We start from the raw sequence: 8,841 nt of genomic DNA, 5'->3' as shown, positions 1-8,841 counted from the left end.
GGGAAGAAGATTTTCATGTGATAGTAATGTAAAAGCAGCGGTGCATCAGTGGCAACACGCAGAACCAAAAACATTTTTTACTGATGGCATTAAAAAGTTGGTACGACGCTGAGAAAAAATGCATCAGAAGGTGATTATGTACAAAAGTAATGACATTTGTTTTTGAAATTCTTAATAAATACAGTTTAAAAAGTGTGGAAACGTTTTGAAGAACCCTTGTACGAGAATAAGGTAATTACATTTGTTGAAGGGAAGTTGTGATGGCATGATTTTCTCTTGGAACTGCTTTACTCAAATGTCCAGAGTGAAGTATATTATTAGTATAGTGCTGACTTATTCTGTCAGGTATGTCCCAGTTATATTTGAATTCTCTGGCTATATAAACACGGCAGTATGTTGTTTTCTTTCTATTCTTTCTGACTCTTAATTAATACTATTATGAGATGTTTTTTTTAACTCTGTCCCACCAAAAGCATAAGCTTCCTTATGTACAGTAACCATGAAAACTGCCCATCCTCCCCAGAGAGAGACTTGTGGCATCTTGGCTAGAAGCCTCTCAGAGCTAGACCTAAGACTCTGTACAAATAGTAATCATTCTATTGACTTTTTCCCGTTCTCTTTTAAGTGGAGTGAAAAGAATGAGGATTATCATTTCTATAACAAATGTCTGGCAGCTCTGGACCAGCTTTATGACATGATCAGGGACGTGAAGCATTGCTCTGTTAGGTTAATCTGTTAGTCATGGCAGACATGGTGTTGATTTGTGACAGAGCAGCCAGATTAGTAAAGGTTGCCAGGTCAAGGCCAAGCTGCACACCTGCCTCAAACAACACCAATTATAAGTGCTTTATCCAGGTCAGGGTTGCACTGGGTCTGAAGCTTAACCTAGAAACATCATGTCTGTGAATAGTATGTACCTTTCTAATTGCTAAGCCTAGGTATTTCAGCCACACCTATTGTAAACAGGTGTAATAGAATGCTTCTAACTTTATGAAAACATGTTTAAGCCTGCTTGAATATGTCCCATGTCTAAAGCAAACTTCATAAGGACGTAGTTGGATTACATTAGCATTAGATCTTCTTCTGGCCATAGTCAATCACGTCCTTGTAGGAGCCAAGCCAATTAAATTCTCAGCACGGATGGACTAGTGTGTTTTCATCCATGTGTTTTAGACAGGAATAAACCCTAAACAATCAATTACAAAAATGTCAAACTTTTAATCAGAGAGGTGCTTTAACCTGGTTTGCTCTAGCTGTGCAGCACCAACACTACCTGCTGTGCTACCATGCCATTAAGCTTGAAGCAATACAATTTATTGATTTAATTAGGAAAGTATGATGGCATAGCTGGTAAATTAAAGACTAAAGGGAAACATGGTTCCTGGAGACCTGGGTTCAAACAACTCTTGTAGTTAGTGTCTGCGAAGAGTGTGAGGGTGAGTTGCCGAGTCAGGCTGAATATATGGCTCACTCAATGATGCCCCACTATGGATTGGTCCAAGGTGTATTTTTTGCCCTGCGCTGACATATACACCGATCAGCCATAACATTAAAACCACCTCCTTGTTTCTACACTCACTGTTCATGTTATCAGCTCCACTTACCATATAGAAGCACTTTGTAGTTCTACAATTACTGACTGTACTTCATCTGTTTCTCTGCATGCTTTGTTACCCCCCTTTCATGCTGTTCTTCAATGGTCAGGACCCCCAAAAAACAACTACAGAGTAGGTATTATTTGGGTGGTGGATCATTCTGCAGTGACACTGACATGGTGGTGGTGTGTTAGTGTGTGTTGTGCTGGTATGAGTGGATCAGACACAGCAGCGCTGCCGGAGTTTTTAAACACCTCACTGTCACTCCTGGACTGAGAATAGTCCACCAACCAAAAATATCCAGCCAACAGATCCTGCTTCCCGTAGGCAGTATCTTGTGATCACTGATGAAGGTTTAGAAGATGACCATCTCAAACAGCAGCAATAGATGAGCAAGTAGGAGTGTCTAATAGAGTGGACAGTGAGTGGACACAGTCTTTAAAAACTCCAGCAGCGCTGCTGTGTCTGATCCACTCATACCAGCACAACACACACTAATGTCAGTGTGACAGCAGTGCTGAGAATGATCCACCACCAAAATAATACCTACTCTGTGGGGGTCCTGACCATTGAAGAACAGGGTGAAAGCAGGCTAAAACAGTATGTAGAGAAACAGATGGACTACAGTCAGTAATTGTAGAACTACAAAGTGCTCCAAGTGCAAAAATTTTTTGTGTTTCAGTGTAGATAGAGTATGACCATCCCGTATTTTCATCAATTTCCTCTGAGTACTTCAATATCCTCTTACTTCTTAAGCTTGCAGCAGTTTTATAAATTGCCACAAGGTGTAAGCGACTGAGTACATGCAGTTGATGCTCTGCTATGGATTTGATTCTCTGTATTCAAAAAGCTATTTTTATGTAGCAATAGTGTTTAAATATTTTACTTTTGCAATATTATCAAAAGTTTGTGGACAACTGACCGTAAGCTTGCTGGACATCCAATTCCAAAAGCATTTGTGTTTATTTGGAGTTGCACTTTGCTGCTTAAACAGCCTGTTCTTTTATGGAATTTGTTCTCCACAAGATTTTGGAGCTTGTCAGTAGTAATTTGTGCCAATTTAATCAAAAGAGCATTTGTAAGATCTTGTGTTCAGTGTGGTCATGGTCAAGGTGACTCAGTGAAGTTACTTCATACACACACATACACATATATATATTTATACTGATCAGCCAAAAAATTAAAACCACCTCCTTGTTTCTACACTCACTGTCCATTTTATCAGCTCCACGTACCATAGAAGCACTTTGTAGTTCTACAATTACTGACTGTAGTCCATCTATTTCTCTACATACCTTTATAGCCTTCTTTCACCCTGTTCTTCAATGGTAATGACCCCCACAGGACCACCACAGAGCAGGTATTATTTAGATGGTGGATCATTCTCAGCACTGCAGTGACAATGACATGGTGGTGGTGTGTTAGTGTGTGTTGTGCTGGTATGAGTGGATCAGACACAGCACCGCTGCTGGAGTTTTTAAATACCGTGTCCACCCACTGTCCACTCTATTAGACACTCCTACCTTGTAGATGTAAAGTCAGAGATGATCGCTCATCTATTGCTGCTGTTTGAGATTTTTTGGTTGGTGGATAATTCTCAGTCCAGCAGTGACAGTGAGGTGTTTAAAAACTCCACCAGCACTGCTGTGTCTTATCCACTCATACCAGCACAACACACACTAACACACCACCACCACCACCATGTCAGTGTCACTGCAGTGCTGAGAATGATTCACCACCCAAATAATACGTACTCTGTAGTGGTCCTGTGGTGGTCCTGACCATTGAAGAACTGCACTCTGTGCAGGTGCCTTCAACCAGCCAGCAGATGATGAATTTCTTTGGTCCACCCACCCTCAGACACAGCCAGTCATGTCTGTGTAAATGAACAGCTGGCTGATGGAAGAGATGAGATTCAAGCTTGAGATCTGCTGTGGTATTTTACTGCTGCGCCATCCAAGTGCCAAAAGGTACATTTATTTAACAACACATTTACTTAATGTGATTCCTTGACTGATGGTAAAGTTTAATGGGTGAGATTCATATAGTAAAGTGCTGCTGTATTCCGTGAGCTAAATCAGCTTTTTTTTAAACAATGACCTTTGGGATTAATTATAACAATAAAAAAAAAAAATCCACAAACTAAGTGTATTAAACTAGTAAAAACTTTGTAATTAGCATACTAACTATCTACTATTATTAAAGTACAGAACAAAATGTTCTATAATAGAATTTCATGCATATTAAATTGTGCTCATCCTGTGATGAAATGAATTATGTGAAGCCCATTTTTTCCTGACTGGTTTATATAATTTCAGAAACCTTCATACCAATAAATATATGCATTATTTTTTCTTTGAATTCCCTGGCACCTGTAGTACCCACACTTATTTGCATAATTAAAGTGCAAGCAGTAACTGAGGCCTATTAAATATTTAAAAATCCATCCAGAATTTTCTAACTACTGACTTTAAATTGCTTTGGAATTTATTCACCACCACTTTGTTAGCAGAAGAAATGGCAAAACTTGAAATTTTATTAAACTCATTTAATTTACATTGCATTAAATTTGTCACTACATTTGCCTGACCGAGCCAGGACGGAAAATGCAGGTTCTATCAATCAAACATTTAAAAGCAAACCTACTGGTGTGTTTTATATAGAGAGCGCAGTTAGATATGTTTCTAGAGGGACCAGTACACAGTATATGCAGGGCTCTTTAAAGCAAAAGGTCAGATATTTAACTGAATAATTTAACACTTACAGCAACCAAGACTTCAGAAACTAAGTATTAACAAGGACACACAGGGCTAAAAGTTTGTCTGTGCAATTCAATTGAATTGCAAAATACTCTTATGTATAAAAGTGCAGTTAAATTCATACTGTGCAAATGACAAAATGCTAATTGTGCCTCTCTTTGTCCTACATATGTATGCAAATGAGGAAGGATTGTGCAAAAAGCAGGGAGTCTGCACAAAACGCATAATCATATTAGAAGGGTGACTTCTTATATATTCTGTTTTATTAACTGAGGATTGTTCAATTAAAAAGTTATTTTTATTTTACACAGCTTAGTTTGTGTTTCTATCAGGGTGAAAGCATTTTGATAGATAGACAGACAGAGGAAAGGAATCTGAACTTTACACATATTAAATAACTTTAGCAATATTTACCCTAATTCAGCTGCTTTATAACTGTGTGTAATAAGTAGGTGGTACCAGGTGCAAACTGCATCATGAGCTATGGCATTAGTAAAGTGAATGTGTATGTCAGATACATTGTAGCTGCAGATTGTGTGGGTTTGCCTTGTGCCTCACTATCTAGTCAAAAAGCCTAAATGTAGTCCAAACTGTTATTGGTGCTAAGCCCCAGGTCCATGTAATGCTCAAGTAGACAATAAGTTGGACCTCTTTTTTTTTTAGTAGGGGTCAAGAAATTTTTAGTATAGTGCGCTTTGCTGTAGACATTGTCTCAACTCAAGCCAAGGGCTACAGTGGCATGGAAGAACTTCCCAAATATTATAAACGAGAAAGCTATAGAGGAATTAGACTGGACAGGGACCTTAGTCCTCCTTGGGTGGCCTACAGGATAATTTGGAAGAATTTAAGTTAGATTAAATAAACTAGATATGTAAAAATAAAATGAATTCTATGAAATTGGTACTAAAAATTATAGTTTATTTTCCTTCAGTGAAGTCACAGTCACTGCAGGTTCCCATCCCGTTCAGCAGAAATGGCATTGTTGGCCTGGCAGCCTCAAATCTACAGGCTACAACCTCAGGTGGGTAAAAAAAAGTTTATATCAGAACCACCTCTCAACAGAAAACATAAAATATAGTTCAAATATGATCACTAACAATAACATTTAAATGTGCAGAGTATACTGTAGAATAAGACTTTGGCGCCCCTAAATATTTCAGCACTAACTGAAAGGGAGAACTAGGAGGTACCACATCCATGAGGGCTCCCCCACTGTCAACAAACCTGAGTGATTACACTAGAATGGCAGAACAGCAGCAACCCAACATCCCTGATCACCACAAATCTGACCATGAACCTGCAAACTCTGCATCTTTATCCAAAGCTGGGGTGGGCAGTTGAGCTCAGCCCAGTCGGATGACTTAATGTATATTAAAAAAAATATATATTACCAGACTGCCTAGACCCTGGTCCCCAGAACTGGAGCCATACATCACTGATTTATAAAGACTAATCAAAAGCCGATATGTGTTGTTAAATCCACACTGTGTTTTTTTGCACAATGACCTTCGATATAAAGGCTTTTGAATAAAATCTTGCCCTAAGTTCCAGCTTTGTGAAGCTGATGGTACACAGTCATTACAGCTCAGAGAGGTTTTCATTAATTTATGAGGGTATTTTTGTGGCTGGACATTTACGAATTGCATTGTGTAAACAACACATTTGCATACAGTTTCAGAGCTATCAGTATAATTGAAAATATACAATGTTTTTCCTGGCATGCTGCACTGAATTTCCCGTCACCTGCATTAGCTTAATGTACAGTATTTACATATTGAATACAGGAAGCTCCAAAGCTTAGTAAATTGTAAGAACCCATTCACAGTTTTGGAGTACAGCCTTTGCTTTAATCCTTAATTGCTTTAGTATATAGTTAGAAAACCTGGAATCTATTTACACAATCAACCAATTAGCACTGAATTTGCTCTGAATTAGTCTCGTGATCCTCTGACAAACATTTGCTTTGCTTAAAAGAGTCTGTTTGCAGATAAGATGTTATCACTCTGTGGCAAAGCAATTCTTACTTTAGAAATTATAGAGTTGAAAGTAAAAGATTTGAAACCCTTTACAATTACCTAAACTTCAGCAGGATTTGTTCCCAGTAATCACATTGAAGGAACGGGTTCTACTTGTGCCTTGTCCAAATAAAAGTCACAAATAAGTCAGTTCCTTTCAAGACAAATCTATTCGTGAAAACCATTCCTAAATTTTAAAGGAAGCTGGGAAGATGAATTGTACAGGATTTGGATGTTATCGCTGCCAAAGGTTTAAAAGAGCTTGACATTAAACAGTGGGTGTTCCTTATTCCACAGTCGTGTTTTATACACTAAAATTACCTGGAATCAAAAAAACAACTATTGACCCAAAGTTTTAAGTGAGGAAAAGAATTGTTCAGTTTTGGCTCTTCTGATAGAGGCTTGAATGAGACCTTAAAATGATGCAGCTTCATAAGAACAAGGTCAGGCAGCAGACCCTGGAGAAACAAAGCTAGACACTGGCAGAGGGCAAAAATGACTGTCCACTCACAACTTATTTGAATGTCACTTAACAACCAAAGGATGACATGAAGTGCACTACAAAATGAATGAAATGGCATCTGGGATAAATGCCATGTCAAGGATGATTTGAAACATGCTCCAGGGGGCAATCTACAATTGCTTTTTTATTAATAAAGCAGTTTTGCACAAAGAAAAGGCAGGCTGAGATTTACAGAGACTTTGAGTATTGGACTGTAAAGGACTGGAGTAAAGTCATCATATGTGCAAATCTAATTTTCAACTCAAATTTCAACTTTCAATCAAAAACAGATTTCCTATTTACAAAAGTATTCAAACCTTTTACTTTGTTTAAGCCCCTTTAGCAGCAATTACAGCTGAAAATCTCCTTAAATTGGTTTCTACAAATTGGTTTCTTGGATTTGGGCATGTTATCCCATTCTTTATGACTGATCCTCTCAAGCTTCGTCAGATGTGAACTGGGATTTTCAGCTGTTCACAAATGTTGAATAGTGTTAAAGTCTTAATAGTGTTAAAGTCTATTACAGTGTTGTTTTGACTGTATGCTTGAGGGCATTAACACATTGAAATGGTAATTGTTGCCTTAGTTTAAAATTGCATGCACTATGTTTAGCTCAAATTACCTGGAGTCAAAAAACAACTATTTTAAAGTGAGGAAAAGGAGAGTTCAATTTTGGCTTTACTGCCAAATGATGCAGATATGTAAGAACAATGTCAGGCCACTGACTTTGATGATCACTTTATTATTGCATTCAAACTTGTTTGAATGTCTGAAAATCTTTTTGGATGTGTTTTTACAAGACTTGGATTTGTGCAAATGATCTAATTCTTGGTCCTCTTAAGTTTCATGAGATTGTGAACTGTCATTTTCAGCTGTCCACAAATGTTGCATAGTGTTAAAGTCTCAAGTTTAGCTGGGCCACTCAAGGACATTTAAAGACCTGTAACCAAGCTATTACAGTGTTGTTTTGACTGTATGCTTGAGGGCATTGTCACATTAAAATGGTAATTGTTGCCTTAGTTTAAAATTGTGTGCATTATATTTAGCTGCATTTAATTCCTTGATTTTTACCAGTCTTCATATCCCTGTCACTGAGAAGCACAACCATAGCATGACGCTGCCACCACCATGTTTCACCAGAGTAATGGTATTAACCAGGTGATGAGCTGTGCTTTTTTGCCAGGCATAATGCTTGTAGTTCTGCCAAAAGAGTTTCATTTACATGATGTTTATCAAACCTGTATTTGTGAGCTATATTAGGCGTTTTACTGGCTTCCAATTTGCGACTCTATTGGAGGCCCAGTTTATGGAGTGCTGCAGATTATTTAGTTTCTGGTTATTTAATTTCTGCAAGTGACTTTTGGAGCTCTCTTAGATTGACAGTTAAGTTTTTTCTTACCCTCCCTGCCAGGATGCCTAATTTGTTGGATATGCCTAATATATGGATAACATATTGACACTCCTTTACAGTCAGCGGTGTAAGAAATCAATTATAAAATCAATGGCATGCTTTCAGATTTAGTATTAACTGAATAAACTAAATTGGAACATTGACTGAGTGCCTGAAAAGGGGGGAGTCTATCTAAATGGTCATGGTCAAGTGTCCACATCATATCTATGTGCAGCCCATTGTTGCACCAACAGTGTTTTTGGCAAGGTGATACATTTTGTAGAACAGGAGCTTTGCAGAAGCATTGGTCCTAAAGACCTGGGTTCAATCCTCACATCTGGTCACTGTGTTTGGATGTTCTCTCTTCATCTACATAGGTTTTCATTGGGTACTCTGGTCTCCCAATGGAAACACATGCAGGAGGTTGATTAACTATTCAAAGTTCCCCATTGGTATAAATGGGTGAGTGTGTAATGCCCTATGATGGACTGGTGTCCTGCTCAGAGTGTACATAGTATTTGCAGGTGGCACGCCGGAGACACTGTAACCCCAACAGTTACAAATGTATGAGGAGTAGGAA

The sequence above is a fragment of the Trichomycterus rosablanca genome, chromosome 14 (genome assembly GCF_030014385.1).
Source record: "Trichomycterus rosablanca isolate fTriRos1 chromosome 14, fTriRos1.hap1, whole genome shotgun sequence".
NCBI classification, from domain to species: Eukaryota; Metazoa; Chordata; class Actinopteri; order Siluriformes; family Trichomycteridae; genus Trichomycterus; species Trichomycterus rosablanca.
This window is presented reverse-complemented; position numbering follows the sequence as displayed.